Consider the following 15,956-nt stretch of genomic DNA (forward strand, 5'->3'; position numbering starts at 1 on the left):
TTCTTTATGAAAGAGCCCTATGTTTTTTTCACATATTTTAAATAGGATATAATCAAATCATTTGATTGCGTGGTCTTTCTTAACGTGATTTTCTACTTTGAAGAATCTTTATGAGACTCTCACAGTGCCCTGGTTAAGCAACAAGTAGAAAAACAGCCATTGCACAGTGTCTGTATAATAATAATAGGCACTCCTGAAAGAGGATGAATGCTAGAATGGTGTGCTGATTAAAAAGATTAGCTTTGGGAAATGGGCCAATTTCTTTAAAGAGAAAAGTCATCAAAGCCCACTTAAAAAGAAGTAGGTAATTTAAATAGTCCTATATCTACTAAAGAAATTGGACAGAATTGTAAAAATTCATCCAAAAAAGAATAGCTTTGAATTAAAATAATTGTAATTTAAAATCCTGGCTCAGGCCAAGAGAGATAATACATGGGTTAAGTTGTTTACTTTCATGCAGCCAACTATGGTTCAATCCCTGGCACTGCATATGGTCCCATGAGCACCATCAAAAGCTATGCCTGAACACAGAGCTAGAAGTAGCCCCTGGGCACTGCCAAATAAGACGCAGCACTCAACCTTAATAAACAACTATGATAAATAGAATCCTGGTCCTGTCACTTACTCATTATGTAATAGACTAATTTCTTAAATCAACATCTCAAACTTCAATTTTTCTTTTTAATGTTTTCCTATAATTTTTTGATAATCAAGTGAGTCAAGAGATTTAAATTGCTTAGAATAGTGATTGACATAAAGGTAAATACTCCATAAAATGTTGTTTTTAAAAGTTTGACATTTTAGAGTTGGTCAAATTTCTGCTATTCAGATTAAAAATGTTTTATGTGGAATATAAAGATTAAAATTTTTCAGCACCAAGAGTAGCACACATTGGACAGTATGTAAGGTAGAAGGCTATCGATCTCAATTAAAAAAATAGTAGCACACAATGCTCAACCTGTAACACCATGTTAGTAATCTCTTAAACAAGGTTTCTATGGCTCCAGGTTTGAGATATAAAACTCTTTACACACTTTCTTCTAAGGAAATATTTTTGATCATTTTTTGAGTATTATCTATAACAAGCAATAGAAAATAAATTATTTAGGGCCTGCTATTGGGGCAGGCTTGGATGGTGTTTGGGAAAATTCAAAATATTGGTGGTGGGATTGTTGTTGGAATATTTAATGTAATAAATTATTATAAACAACCTTACAAAATAAAATTAAATGAAAAAAATAATTTTTGTCAACAGGCTTGGGGCAATGATTCAAAGGACTGGAGCACATGCTTTTCATGCTGGAGTTCAGGGTTTGATCCCAAGTACTACATAGCCCCCTGAACATCAATGAGAGTAGTTAACCCTGAGCACTTGCCATGTATGACCCCAGAAACAAAGCAAAAAATATGCTCTCTGCCCAGATCCGGAGCAGCCGAGCACGAAACGGCCCCCTCTGCTCCTTGAAGACTATGATCTGGGAGGTCTACTAACCCATTTTGGCACCCAGCAGCTTCTTATAGAAATGCATCTAGACTGTGAACTGAGCTAAAATATCAGAAATCCAAAACTGAGCTCATATGATCTTCATTCTCAGCAATGGAAAACAAATTATCAAATGATGCCTTTTCAGCAGGTTTGATTGTTGGGGGGAAATTCCAAATAATAAAAATGAGTTCTCTGTTGAAATATTGAACGTATTCAAAGTATAGAGAGAATAAAGTGAAGATCATTAGCCACTCAGGTGGGGAGTGGGTGTGGGAGGGGGTATATTTGGGGTTCTTAGTGGTAGAACATGTGCACTGATGAAGGGATGGGGGGTTGATTATTATATGACTGAGACTTACACCTGAAAGCTTTGTAACTTTTTTCACAGTGATTCAATATAATAAATTTTTTTTAAATTCATAGATTAAAAAAAAGCAAAATTTCTCAATAGATCCCTATAGTCACAATAAAGAGTGTGGTCTTGGGGATGGAGGCATAGTACAGTGAGTAGGGCACTTGTCTTGCATGTACCCAGCCCTGGGTTGATCCATGGCATGCCATATGGTCCCTGAGCACCTCCAGGAGTAATTCCTGTGTGCAGATCCAGCAGTAACCCACAAGGAAGGTGTGGCCCCAAATCAAAAAAAAATTTTAATGAAGAGTGCAAACTCCTACCAACACAACTGAAGAGTACAATCACTGGAGAATACTACAATCAAGTGTGCAAGTACTGTAGCCAAGTGTGGATAGCCTCCACTCATTGAAATGGCAACAAAAGGGAAGTGAATGGTAAAAAAATAAAGATAATAAACTTAAGGGTAGAACAAAAATCTCTTGACATGTAATTATACACACATATTTACATATGTATATGTATAACTACATTGTCTGTGTGCTCGTAGAATTGTTCACCCTGCTTTGAAGACCATTAGACCCTAATGTATACCTCAATTCGAGTCAATTAAATTATCAAGTCTTATGATTAGTATTCTACTCATTTCACACTGGGAATTCAATTGAGGCTTTTCTTTTGTGCTCTTAACCACTAAAACCAATTGGAGGGGTATACATTCTTTATCTTGAAATTTTTTTTATTAAGGTACTGCTGGTTTATAAGAGTGTAAATATTTATGTGCTTTAAAGGTATGGTGTTACCAAGTTACACCTACAACCAAAGTGCCAATATAACTCCAACACTGTCTATTGGACCCTTTCAAACCATCCTGCCCACAATTGATATCCTAATTTCTGTGGTTAGTGTCTTAGGGTTTGTTTTCATTGAACATTGTCAACTCACTTGGTTTATTTCTTCATATGCCACATATGAGTTTGATTAGCTAGCATTTGCCTATCTTATTCTAATTTATTTAAATTAGCATGATTCCTTCTGGTTCCATCCATGTTATTTGGAAGGGTGTACAATTCTAGGCAAGAAGAATACGTTGATAAAAAGTAATCTTTAGGGTCTGGAAGATAGTACAGTGGTTAGGTCACATGCCTAATATGCGCCCAATCCAGGTTTCATTCCTGGTAACACCTGTTACCCTTGAACATCTCAAGGTGCAGTTCTGAAGATCCCTGAGAAACAAAGAATATGGCTCTGTATAAGTTCATGATGACCAACCTAAAATTAAGAATTTCACACAACCCTGCCTACTTTTCTCTCGTCAATTTGTTCTTCAACTCTCAGGAATAACTATCTGAAATGTTTTCCCAGGCCTCTTTAAAGGAAAACTATTAAAAATAAGTAAAAAATTTAACTAAGGAAGTAAAAGACCTCTACAAAGAAAACTACAAGACGCTACTCCATGAAATGAAAGAGGACATGAGGAAATGGAAACATATTCCCTGCTCATGGTTAAGGAGAATCAACATTGTCAAAATGGCAATAATCCCAAAAGCATTATACAGATTCAACGCGATCCCTATAAAGATACCCATGACATTCTTCAAAGAAATGGATCAAGCAATCCTGAAATTCATATGGAACAACAAACGCCCGCGGATTTCTAAAACAATTCTTGGGAAAAAGATTATGAAAAACCCTCCCCAACCTCAAACTTTACTACAAAGCGGTAATAATCAAAAGAGCATGGTACTGGAACAAAGGCAGAGTCGCAGACCAATGGAATAGGGTGGAATATCCCTACACACAACCCCAAACGTAAGACCATCTAATCTTTGATAAGGGAGCAAGAAATGTGAAGTGGAGCAAGGAAAGCCTCTTTAACAAATGGTGCTGGCACAACTAGACAACCACATGCAAAGGAATGGGCTTAGACCTCGACCTGACACCATGCACAAAAGTCAGATCAAAATGGATTAAAGACCTCAACATCAGACCACAAACCATAAGGTACATTGAAGACAGGGTTGGCAAAACCCTCCATGATATTAAAGCTAACAGTTTCTTCAAAGATGACACGCAACTGACCAACCAAGAGCAAACAGAGATAAACAAATGGACCTACATTAAACTAAGAAGCTTCTGCACTGCAAAAGATACAGTGACCAGAATACAAATTTCCCAATCTACAGAATGGGAAAGGATATTCACCCAATACCCATCAGATAAGAGGTTGATATCAAGGGTATATAAGGCACTGAATTGAACTCTACAAGAAGAAAACATCCAACCCCATCAGAAAATGGGGTGAAAAAATGAACAGAAACTTTCCCAAGGAAGAGATACGAATGGCCAAAAGGCACATGAAAAAGTGCTCTACATCACTAATCATCAGGGAGATGCAGATCAAAACAACCATTAGATACCACCTCACACCACAGAGAATGTCACACATCCAAAAGAACAAAAGCAAACTGCTGTTGGAGAAAATGTGGGGAGAAAAGGACCCTTCTACACTGCTGGTGGGAATGCCGACTGGTTCAGCCCTTCTGGAAAACAATATGGACGCTTCTCAAAAAATTATATATTGAGCTCCCATTTGACCCAGCAATACCACTACTGGGAATATACCCCGGAGAAGCAAAGTATAGTCGAAATGACATCTGCACTTATATGTTCATCGCAGCACTGTTTACAATAGCCAGAATCTGGGAAAAAACAAGTGCCCAAGAACAGATGACTGGTTAAAGAAACTCTGGTGCATCTACACAATGGAATACTATGCAGCTGTTAGAAAAAATGAAGTCATGAACTTTGCATATAAATGGATCAACATGGAAAGTATCATACTAAGTTGAAATGAGTCAGAAAGAGAGAGACAGACATAGAAAGTTTGCACTCATCTGTGGAATATAAAATAACAGAGTAGGAGACTAATATCCAATAATAGTAGAAATAAGTACCAGTAGGTTGGCTCCATGGCTTGGAAGCTGGTCTCACATGCTGGGGAAAAAGGCAGCTCAGATAGAGAAGGGAAGACCAAGTAAAATGTGGTTGGAGATCCCGCTCGGGAAGGGAGATGCGTGCTGAAAGTAGACTAGAGACTGAACACAATGGCTACTCAATACCCCTATTGCAATCCACAACACCCAAATGGAGATAGAGAGATCAAAAGGGAATACCCTGCCACAGAGGCAGGATGGGGTGGGGGGGAGATGGGATTGGGGGGTGGGAGGGATACTGGGTTTATTGGTGATGGAGAATGGGCACTGGTGGAGGGATGTGTTTGCGAACATTGTATGAGGGAAAAACAAGCTCGAAAATGTGTGTATCTGTATCTGTACCCTCATGGTGATTCACTAATTAAAGAATAAAATAAAGTTTAAAAAATAATAAAAATAAATTTTAAAAAATTTAAAAATAAATAAAAAAATTTGAAATCATCAGAGAGAAGCTTAATTGCCTACAATTTCAGAAATCATACAACAGCAGTTATTCCTCTTTTTTAACCCTTCTCTTTTAATTTTTTTGTTTTGTTTGGGGGCCATACCCAACTGCCCTTACAGCTTACTTTTAGCTCTGTGCTTAGGGATAAACTTTGCCTGTGCTCAGGGAATGGACCAAAGTCAGATGAGAGAGAGACAAGAATCTTATTTCCTGTATTATCTCTCATCCATCTTTCTATTTTCTTTTTGTTTTGGGGTCATGCCCAGAACTTCTCAGGCTTACTCCTGGCTCTGTGATCATTAGTCATTCTTAGTGGGACTCAGTGGAGTAAAAGGGGTTGAACACAGGTTGGCCGCATGCAAGACAAGCGCCTTAACAACTGTACTATGACTCCAGCCCCAACTTTCCATGTTCTAAGGAGCTTATACCTCCTGATCATGCTCCAGTTACTTGCAACAAGAAGCTAAAATTCTACATAACTTCGTAGATAGTGTTCTCTCTCTCTTCCATCACACCTGAATTTCTTCATTTTTTCTTTTTTAGATGGCATACAGACTATTGTTCAGGAAAAAGGAACTCATTTCAAATTCTCCAAATACTCTTATCTCAATTCCCTTGTTTTGTTTTGTTCGGATTAACTTCATTGTGACCTACTCCAGTTCTGTCTATGCTATGAGGAAAGGTCAAAAGCAGTCACAAATGTCACAGTGTTGTCCATGTAGATAAATACTATGAATCCATTTTTAGTCATCATATTATTTGACTGCTCAACAATTTTGAACAACTTTCACCACTCCCTTCTTGTTGCTCTACTCTTTGCATTGACTTCTATCTTCCATGATATAACATGTTCTTGAGTTTTCTCCAACTCTACTTCTCTGGCCAATTCCCTTCTATCTCCTATGCAGAATTTTTCTACTTCAGCTGACCAGTAAACATCAGTGTTCCCCAAGATGGTCCCAGCAAATTTTCTCTTCTTATTCCATAAGCTATATTTTTTTCACATTCAAGATTTCTGTTTTCACAGAGCTAAATGAATCCTAAAGTTATATCTCTAGGGACATCTCTATTCTGAGCCCCACATTCATATAACCAATTGCTTGTTTGGCATACTGTCTTGTATTTCTCATGATCACCTTAAGCTCAACATGCCTCAACTCAAACTTATTGTCTAATTTCCAATATGGATCCCTTTTAATTTTTAAGTGAATGACATTATTATTCATCCAATTATGCAAAGCAAAAACCATCCCCCACCATCTCCCTTTGTTCTCTCAACTGCCATAGTCAACCCATAATCTCGTCCTTTAGATCTGATCTCCTAAATATGTCTTGAAATCATCTATTTTCATCTCTATCACTTACTATCCTGACCAAAACACCAGCTGCCATTGCCTCACAACTAGACTCTGACTCTGCTTTTGGAGCCCTTCCAACCAATTCCATAAGACAATCAGAAAGACTTTTTGAGATGGAAGTTTGAACATGTCACCCACACATTCACCCACTCATCTCCCTTTAGTGGCCTTCCATTACTCATAGAATTGCACTGTCGTAGCACTGTCGTCCCGTTGTTCCTCGATTTGCTCGAGCGGGCACAATAATGTCTCCATTGTGAGACTTGTTGTTACTGTTTTTGGCATATCGAATATGCCACGGGTAGCTTGCCAGGCTCTGCTATGCGGGTGGGATAGTCTCGGTAGCTTGCTGGGCTCTCCTAGAGGGACAGGGAAATCAAGCCCAGGTCGGCCGCCTGCCTTCTTACTAAAGAGACACTAAGTCCAGTACACAGGGACGTCACCGGGACAGAGTCTGAAAGTCTCCAGAAGCAGCACTGACTCTGCTAAAGCAAACACAGAGCCTCTAGTTCTCTGAGCAGGTGCTGGCTGGAAAGGGATTCAGGCTGTGAGGAGCTTCACGCTGGGGCCTTACCATTGCTTTCGATATGCCCATTGAACTGATGGCCCCCCTCAGTCCTGACCACTGTTTCCTGCCAGTCAGGAAGAGTCCTGTGAGAAGAGAGGTAGCTTGGAACATCTGGAGTCAAAATGGTTTTGTCTGTATTAATGACTCATAGAATAACTCATAGAATAACTCATAGATTACTTCTAATTAGGGTCACATATGGCAGTGCTGTGGGCCCAAGGAGCTACTCCTTAAGGAGCTTAGGGGCCATCACTTCCTAGAAGTGCTCAAGAATGTGTGCATGGTTTAGTTCCTACCTCCATTCCAGTCTCAATAAGTGTGGTCTCTCCCCCTTTTCTGACCTACCAGTCTTAGTTTACTCTACCAATGGCTGGCATTCTCTCCCACCACAAGATTAGTGCATATGCTGTTGCCTCTGTTTAGAATGCTCTTCCAAACCTCTTCATCTCATTAACTCTTACCCACCCTTCAGACCTCATCTCATGCATCACTTCCTCAGGGAAACCAACACCCTTGCCTTCCATTGCTAGGTTAAATATCCATTCAAGACTCTTAAAACACTTCATACTTCTTCGTAGTATTTATCACAACTGCAATTTTTATTTGTGTGTATATTAAATGTCAATCTGTCTTGCAAGTGCATAGGTAAGGATTTAACTTTTTATTTGCTCGTTATTGTATTCTCAGTACCTCATATAGCGCCTGGAACAGAGTAAATGCCTAATAAATGTGAAAGCTAAGTGAGTAAGGAGAGATTACGAGGGCTTGAAATAAGTTGACAGAACTGTGAATATTCTTGGTTGTATAAGTATTAGAAAGGAAGATTGGACAAGGTATGGTACCAAAGGGGTTTAGGAGATGAAGAAGATAAAGAATGCAAAATTTGCTTTAGAGTAACCTGGAGAACATCAGTGATACAGATATAAATAGGAAACATGGGAAAGTAATTTAATGCAGAAGAAAAATACCCAGCCCTGGGTCAGAGAGATCACTGTATCACTGTCATCCCGTTGCTCATCAATTTGCTCAAACGGGCACCAGTAACTTCTCCATTGTGAGACTGGTTGTTACTGTTTTTGCCAAGGGTAGCTTGCCAGGCTCTGATATGCGGGGGGGGATACTCTCGATAGCTTGCCGGGCTCTCCGAGAGGGGCAAAGGAATCAAACCCAGGTCGGCTGCATGCAAGGCAAATGCCCTACCTGCTGTGCTATCGCTCCAGCCCAGGTCAGAGAGATAGTACAGAGTTAAGGTACTTACCTTGCATTTGGCCAACCCTAGTTCAATCTCCAGCACCACATATAATCCCCCATGCACATCCAGGAGTGATACCTAGATACAAAGTCAGGAATAATCCCTGAACACTGCAGGGTACAGCCTAAGCCACACCACCTCAAAAAGGGAGGTCAGAGAGATAGTACAGGGGTTGAACATTGTCAGAAGTGATCCCTGAGCACATGTTTAGGAGTAAATCCTGAGCACAGGCAGGTGAGGAGCCAAAACTCCCAGCAAAAGAGAAAGAAAATATATCATTCAAAGCTGGATAAGTGAAATTGGAAAGTTAGATAGCCAAGTGAAAATGGTGTGGAGAAAATTCAAGACTGAGTCATGATTTAGCTCTAGTTTAAATTACCCAAATTAAATCATACATATTGTCAGTGGGGGAAGTTAACATTTTTTTTTTCTTTTTGGGTCACACCTGGCGGTGCACAAGGGTTAATCCTGGCACTCAGGAATCGCCCCTGGCGGTGCTCAGGGGACCATATGGGATGCTGGGAATCAAACTCAGTTCAGCTGCGTGCAAGGCAAACGCCCTACCCGCTGTGCTATCACTCCAGCCCCGAAGTTAACATTTTTAATTTATTCAATTGAGAAGCAAATTACGTGCTATGTAGGAATTTCTATGGTGGGTAAACAAACTACTAACTTGTTTTAGTGTCTTAAGCATTAAAATAACTTTCAATTTACACACCTAGAAATTCTGTGATGTGTGTAGGCTGTTCTTTAGGATTTTGTGGTCATTAGCTAGTAGAATGATTGCTTATCACCAGCCTGAAATTAACTAAATAGACAGGTTGACAAAATCATGTGTTTATAAGGACAAAGTGCAAGTTACAAAAGAAGCAGTTCTTTGCCTAATTTTACAACGTTTCAATTACTAGAGGTTCACATTCCATTAGGCCTTATCAAGAAACTGGCATAATTTAGTGACACAATATTTATTTCAAGCATTCTGCCTTTATATTTGTCCATAGCTACAAGTAAAAGGAGAATTGCCAGCATGTTGGTTTTTGCAGATGGCTTTACCGCAGCCAATTGGCTTAGCAAACCTGTTAAAGTGTTATTTACACCACATTTAAGGAGTGTAGCATACCAGAGATTGAATCACTCTGAATGTACTAATTGTTGAGAGAAAAGTTCATGGTTCTTACTCCTCTACAAAGAATTGATGATTGAGCTGCATTCACTTTTGGGGAAAACTATAATACACTGAATACTACAAAAGCCTTAGATGCCTTCTTTTATGCAACACTTTAGAAGCACTATTAGACAATCCATAGTGAGTAATGGGAGAATCCTTTAGAAAACAAGTATGGGAAGCATGATATTTTATATGGAGAGGGTTGAACAATAGATGTTAATTATTATTAACTCTTCCAGTAAGCATCTCAATAAGAAGCATAAGATTTAGAAAAAAAAAACAAATAAGCTGAATAAAATTGCCTAGCAGGTGGCATTTTAAGTGCTAGATATCTCTTAGGAAATAATGCCGTTTGCGCTGCTTCATTTTAAATCTGAAATCCAGCTTTGTATATTTCAGCAAACGTCCTGCTGAATATTACAAGTAAAAGGGTTTTTTTCCCAGAGGAATTCCTGCATTGATTTTTTTCCTTTAAGTTTTTTAATAAAGACTCAAGTCCTCTTTAATTAGAATTACATAATTTTAGACCAGATTGGGAGATTGCATTTAATCCTTTCATTTAAAGATGAGGCTCTGGAAAGTGCAGCGTTGATAATATGGTACTTCCATGAGTAAAATATATGGAGAAGAAGTAAATCATTAGGTGACAGTGCCTGAAATATCTAGGACCCTAAGTACACTTCCTAAATTTACACAGAAACCAACATATACCCAGGAAAAGAGACTCTACTTAAAAGAAGCAAAGAAAGACAAACTTGTATCACTTGTCACTTGTCATCACTTATTATTCCATTGCTCATCGATTTGCTCGAGTGGGCACTGGTAACATCTCCATTTGTCCCTGTTGCATGCTAGTGCAGCCCAGTGGTGTCTGCTCGCTCCAGGAACACTAAGAGCCTCAAACCATTCATTCAGGGCCTTGACGAAGAAGTCTGACCATCTCATAGATGGGCGGCCATGTGTTCTTTTGACATCCTGTGAAATCCATTCTGCAACAGTTCCAGTTCTGTGGTTGTCTCCAGATCGAATTACATGTCCGGCCCATCTGATTTTTGACACCTTAGCGAATGAGACAATGTCCCTGATTCTTGATCATTGACAGACATCAGAACTCCAGATTCCTTCTCTCACTTGAGTGAAACGTGATATTCCAAGCATACCTCTCTCGATTCCTCCTTGGAAGATACAAATAGCATTATTATCCAGTTTTTGTAGGGCCCAGGTCTCTGAGGCGTATGTTAGTGCAGGAAGAACGGTGGAGTCAAAAAGATGTGCCTGGAGCCAAAGGTTCTTCATCCTCTTAACCACTTCTTCAACGCTCTTGAAGGTGTTTCACGCCACTCTCTTCCTCCTGCGTAACTCAGGTGCCAGGTCATCCTCGTCATGTTCAGTTCTCAACCCAGGTACACATAACTGCTGCATTTTGAGTTGTTCATTCCATTGAGAGCAAATGGAACATAAGGAATTAGACCGTTTCTCATGAACATTTCCTTTATGAGATTCAGCTGTAGTCCGACTTTTTCACATTCACGGTCGAAATCTGTCAACATTCATGCCACTTGGCAAATGTTTGGTATTATTAGAATGATGTCATCAGCCAAGCGGAGGTGGTGTAGTTGCCGGCCATCATTCTTCATTCACATTCCTTCCCATTCCAGTCGTCACATGACATTCTCGAGGGTGGCACTGAAGAGCTTTGGTGAAGTGGTGTTGCCCTGCTGAGCCCCTGTCTTTATGTCGATGTTCACTTCATTGTAGAATGGTGAGATCCTGGTGGTGAATCCATAATACAGCTCACAGAGGATCCTGATGTACTGAGTTTGAATGCCTTGTTTGGCTAGGGCTTTGATGACTGCTTCAGTCACAACAGAATGAAAGGCCTTCATTAAATCAATCAATGGACATTAGACAGAGCAGCATCTTGAACTCTCGAAAAACCTCAACGAGCTTGGTCCCCATGTGGATATGGTCGATCGTGCTGAATCCTTTTCAGAACCCAGCTTGCTCGCATGTTTGTCCATCTAGTTTTCTGCCAATTCTATTCAGGATGACTTGACTGAATAACTTGTAGATGACGGACAACAGGCAGATCAGGAAATAATTGCCAATGTTGTGGATGTCTCCCTTCTTGTACAACAGGACTGGTCCTGCTGGTCATTCATTGGGATGAAACCTTGCATTCAGACAGGTAGTGTGTGAAGAGCCGAGCCAGTGTATTGACGTACTGGCTGCATAGTCTTCAGGTGTTCAATGTCTGACCTTATCTGGACTGAGTGTTGTACTCTACTTTACCAACAAAATAGCATGTCAGATTTCGAAAGGGAGAACACTGGGATTGACATATCCATCCTGCAGAATTTGGTATGTGGGCAGATGGACGTGGCTATCAAAGAGATCCGAGTAGAAGTCATGGATAATTTTTTCCATTGCCCTTCTGGAAGATGTGATAGATCCATCAGGACATTGGAGGGCATTTATCTTGGTCTTATAGTTGGCAAAGGACAGGCGGGATTTGCAAATACTTTTCCTGGCTTCTGCTGCATCAGTCAACACTCCTATCTCTTTGAGGTCTTTCTTTATCGCTTCTCTGCACAGCTTTGTGAGCTCAGATGTTAGCTTGTGATTGCCTGAGGCTCGCACCAAACCATGTTGGCGAATGAGCTCGAGAGTTTCTGAAGCCAGGAGTCTTTTTGTGGCTTTCTCTCTCAGTGTTCTTTGCACAATCGTAGGTGTGTTGAACCAGTCAATTGTATTCCTTGTCAATGTTGTCAACGACAGCATCTTCCCATGTTGCTTCAATAGTGCCAATGAGCTCCCAGTTGGTGTTCATTCTGGGAGTTCTCTTCTTAAACTTTGCAGCCCTTCCTCCCTGCTCTGTGAAGTAGAATTTCGCATGAAGGAGATGGTGGTCTGATCCCATTTGGAATTTTGGGACAACAGTGACATCAGTCATCAAAACCATCAATTGAATATGATGTGGTCAATTTCCTTGTGGAACTGTCCACCGGGAGACTCCCATATCCAGCGTTTAGATTAGGCCTTCTGGAACTGCGAGTTGCCATGGATGCTCTTGGTCAGCATGATTAACTCAGTCTCTCGCCCTGTTCATTCCATTCTAGGCCATGGGTCCCAATGTGGAGTTCTTGGGGTGACCTTCTTGGTCCTATCTTGGCATTAAAATCACCAACAATGATATTGTAGAAGGTGTGGTCTTCTTTATAGAACTTCTCCAGCTCATGTAGAATGTCTCGGTTTCTTCATTTTCGTAGTTGGATGTTGGTGTGTGCATGATGAAGATAGAAACTGCCGGTAATGAGCCACATCTATTCAAACATAAGCATCCGATTCGGGTTGTTTGATATTCGAACCAATCAATGCTCATGGCCAAGTTTGTGTTGACAAGGACAGCGACACCACCAGTGCCTCTACTGTTGCATGTTCCGAGGAACAGTTCTTCTCCAGTGCCAAAAATGGCATGATGTGACCAATGCCTTCTTGTCTTGGTCAATCCAATGATGTCATACTTGATCTTCTGCGCTTGCATCATCAGGTCCTCATTGGATGCTTCCGATGCCAGCATACGTGCGTTAAAAGTACAGTCATTTTTGTCCATCTTCGTTTTGGCAGCCTAATTCTGCCCTGAGATTTTATTAGCCTCTCCCTCCTAATCCTTTTCAACGTTGCCATATTGGGGGCTTTTCCATGGTCAGGGGAATGAGGCCCATTTTTTTTACTGTTTTTGGCATATCGAATATGCCACGGGTAGCTTGCCAGGCTCTGCTGTGCGGGTGGCATGTAGAGGTGGCCCCCTTCCTACTCCTTACTTATCTACAAAGACAAACTTAGATAATAAAAACCAAGTTATGCAAGTGCGGAAGAAACTCATGAATAAACAATTAGGTCTCAGAGAGATAGTACAGGGCTAGAGAGGATGCTTTGGGGTGGGGACATGGTTTGATTCCTAGCACCGCACAGTCCCCCCACACATAGAGACAGGAGAGAGAGAAAGAAAGAAAGAGAGAAGAGAAAGAAAGAAAGAAAGAAAGAAAGAAAGAAAGAAAGAAAGAAAGAAAGAAAGAAAGAAAAGAAAGAAAGAAAGAAAGAAAGAAAGAAAGAGAGAGAGAGAGAGAGAGAAAGAAAGAAAGAAAGAAAGAAAGAAAGAAAGAAAGAAAGAAAGAAAGAAAGAGAGAAAGAGAGAAAGAAAGAAAGAGAAAGAAAGAGAGAGAAATAGAGAAAGAAAGAAAGAAAGAAGAAAGAAAGAAAGAAAGAAAGAAAGAAAGAAAGAAAGAAAGAAAGAAGAAAGAAAGAAAGAAAGAAAGAAAGAAGAAAGAAAGAAAGAAAGAAAGAAAGAAAGAAAGAAAGAAAGAAAGAAAGAAAGAAAGAAAGAAAGAAAGAAAGAAAGAAAGAAAGAAAGAAAGGAAGGAAGGAAGAGAAAAAGGAAGAAAGAAAGAAAGAAAGAAAGAAAGAAAGAGAGAGAGAGAGAGAGAGAAAGAAAGAAAGAAAGAAAGAAAGAAAGAAAGAAGAAAGAAAGAGAGAAAGAGAGAAAGAAAGAAAGAGAAAGAAAGAGAGAGAAATAGAGAAAGAAAGAAAGAAAGAAAGAAAGAAAGAAAGAAAGAAAGAAAGAAAGAAAGAAAGAAAGAAAGAAAGAAAGAAAGAAAGAAAGAAAGAAAGAAAGAAAGAAAGAAAGAAAGAAAGAAAGAAAGAAAGAAAGAAAGAAAGAAAGAAAGAAAGAAAGAAAGAAAGAAAGAAAGAAAGAAAGAAAGAAAGAAGGAAGGAAGGAAGGAAGAGAAAAAGGAAGAAAGAAAGAAAGAAAGAAAGAAAGAAAGAAAGAAAGAAAGAAAGAAAGAAAGAAAGAAAGAAAGAAAGAAAGAAAGAAAGAAAGAAAGAAAGAAAGAAAGAAAGAAAGAAAGAAAGAAAGAAAGAAAGAAAGAAAGAAAGAAAGAAAGAAAGAAAGAAAGAAAGAGATCCGCCCTGTGCCGGCCGACATTTAAGCACAGAGCCATGTGGGGACGCTCCTTTCCAGCCCCGCGCGAGATCGACCCCGGAGGCAACTGAACCACTTTGGACACGAGCGGCGCCCCCAAAATGCCTCCACACTGTGTGCTCGGAGCTACTGGCCCAGGCGCTGCCAGCGAGTGATGCAACTACCAAAAGAATTTTCCCTGGACTTCATATAGAAATCCAAAACCGCGCGGCTGCGATAGCATAGCAGCCGCCCAACCTAATATTTCTTGATTGTCAGCAACGTGTAAATGTTCCTTTTTGGCAGGGCTTACCGTGGGGGGAAACTCCAAACAATGGTACTGAGTTTTTTGTTGAAGGGTAAAAGATTGTAGCGATAGAATTTTAGGCAGAATTTTCCCTGGACTTTATATAGAAACCCAAAACCGCGCGGCCGTGGCAGCCTAATGTCATCTAATCACCGGCAATATGAAATGGTTCCTTTGTAATGGGTTGGACTTTGGGGGGACCATAATAGGGTTAAAGTTTGTAGCGATGTGTCATTTCTGGCTGTACTTTCCCTGGACTTTATACAGAAATTCAAAGCCGCGAGGCCGCTGCCATGGCCGCGCAACCTATTGTCTTTTAATCATCACCAATATGAAATGGTTCCTTTTTAATGGGTCAGACTTTGGTGGGAAATCCTAACAAGAATAGTAAGTCTTTTGATGAAATATTTAAGGCTACCAAAGTGTTAGCCATCTCTATAGACTGAACTAAGCCATATCCCCACGCCGGCTGAGAAGAAATATCCTTCTTTCTCGGGAAGAAACGCGGCGTGGCGTTAACCATAGTATAATGTTCATTAAGCTGACACGGACCTGGTGGCGTGGGAATGGGATACAAGGGAATAAATTATTATGTACTTGGAACAGCGGGAGGCTGGTGGAATCTCAAGCCGGGGCCGATACCAGCGTATTACTTTTGGTTCCAGAAACTGCTTGCAGACATTCTACCAGACTATCAACTAAGCCAGAGCCCCACACCGGCTGATGACGGGAAATAACCATCTTTTTTGGTTTGTTTTCCCTTTGTCAGGCAGCGTGGTGATTACTAAACAGGCGTGAACTCGGTGGCGTGGGACGAGTGGGGAAAAAAAATAGAAAAGTTATGTAACAAACAGCGGGACTTAACATCTCTACATTCTCAGCAACGGAGAGCCATCAAATGCTTCCTTGACAGTGGGACTGTCTTTTCTTTTTTGGGGGGAAACCCTAGCAACAATAGTGAGTTATGTGTTGAAACATGGACTGTAACCAAGATAAAGCGTAAACGAAGTGAAACTGATCACTTACAAGGGCGGGGACTGGGGGGGCGGGAGGGGGCGGGA

At 40.3% G+C, this 15,956-nt stretch overlaps 1 protein-coding gene across 1 annotated transcript in view; it reads right to left on the bottom strand.

Moving 5' to 3' along the window:
* The window catches only part of ADGRG4 (adhesion G protein-coupled receptor G4), a 152,646-nt gene that overhangs the window by 122,489 nt on the left and 14,201 nt on the right, over nucleotides 1-15,956 (bottom strand). The window lies entirely within an intron of this gene.

This window comes from Sorex araneus, chromosome X (assembly GCF_027595985.1).
Source record: "Sorex araneus isolate mSorAra2 chromosome X, mSorAra2.pri, whole genome shotgun sequence".
Taxonomy (NCBI): domain Eukaryota; kingdom Metazoa; phylum Chordata; class Mammalia; order Eulipotyphla; family Soricidae; genus Sorex; species Sorex araneus.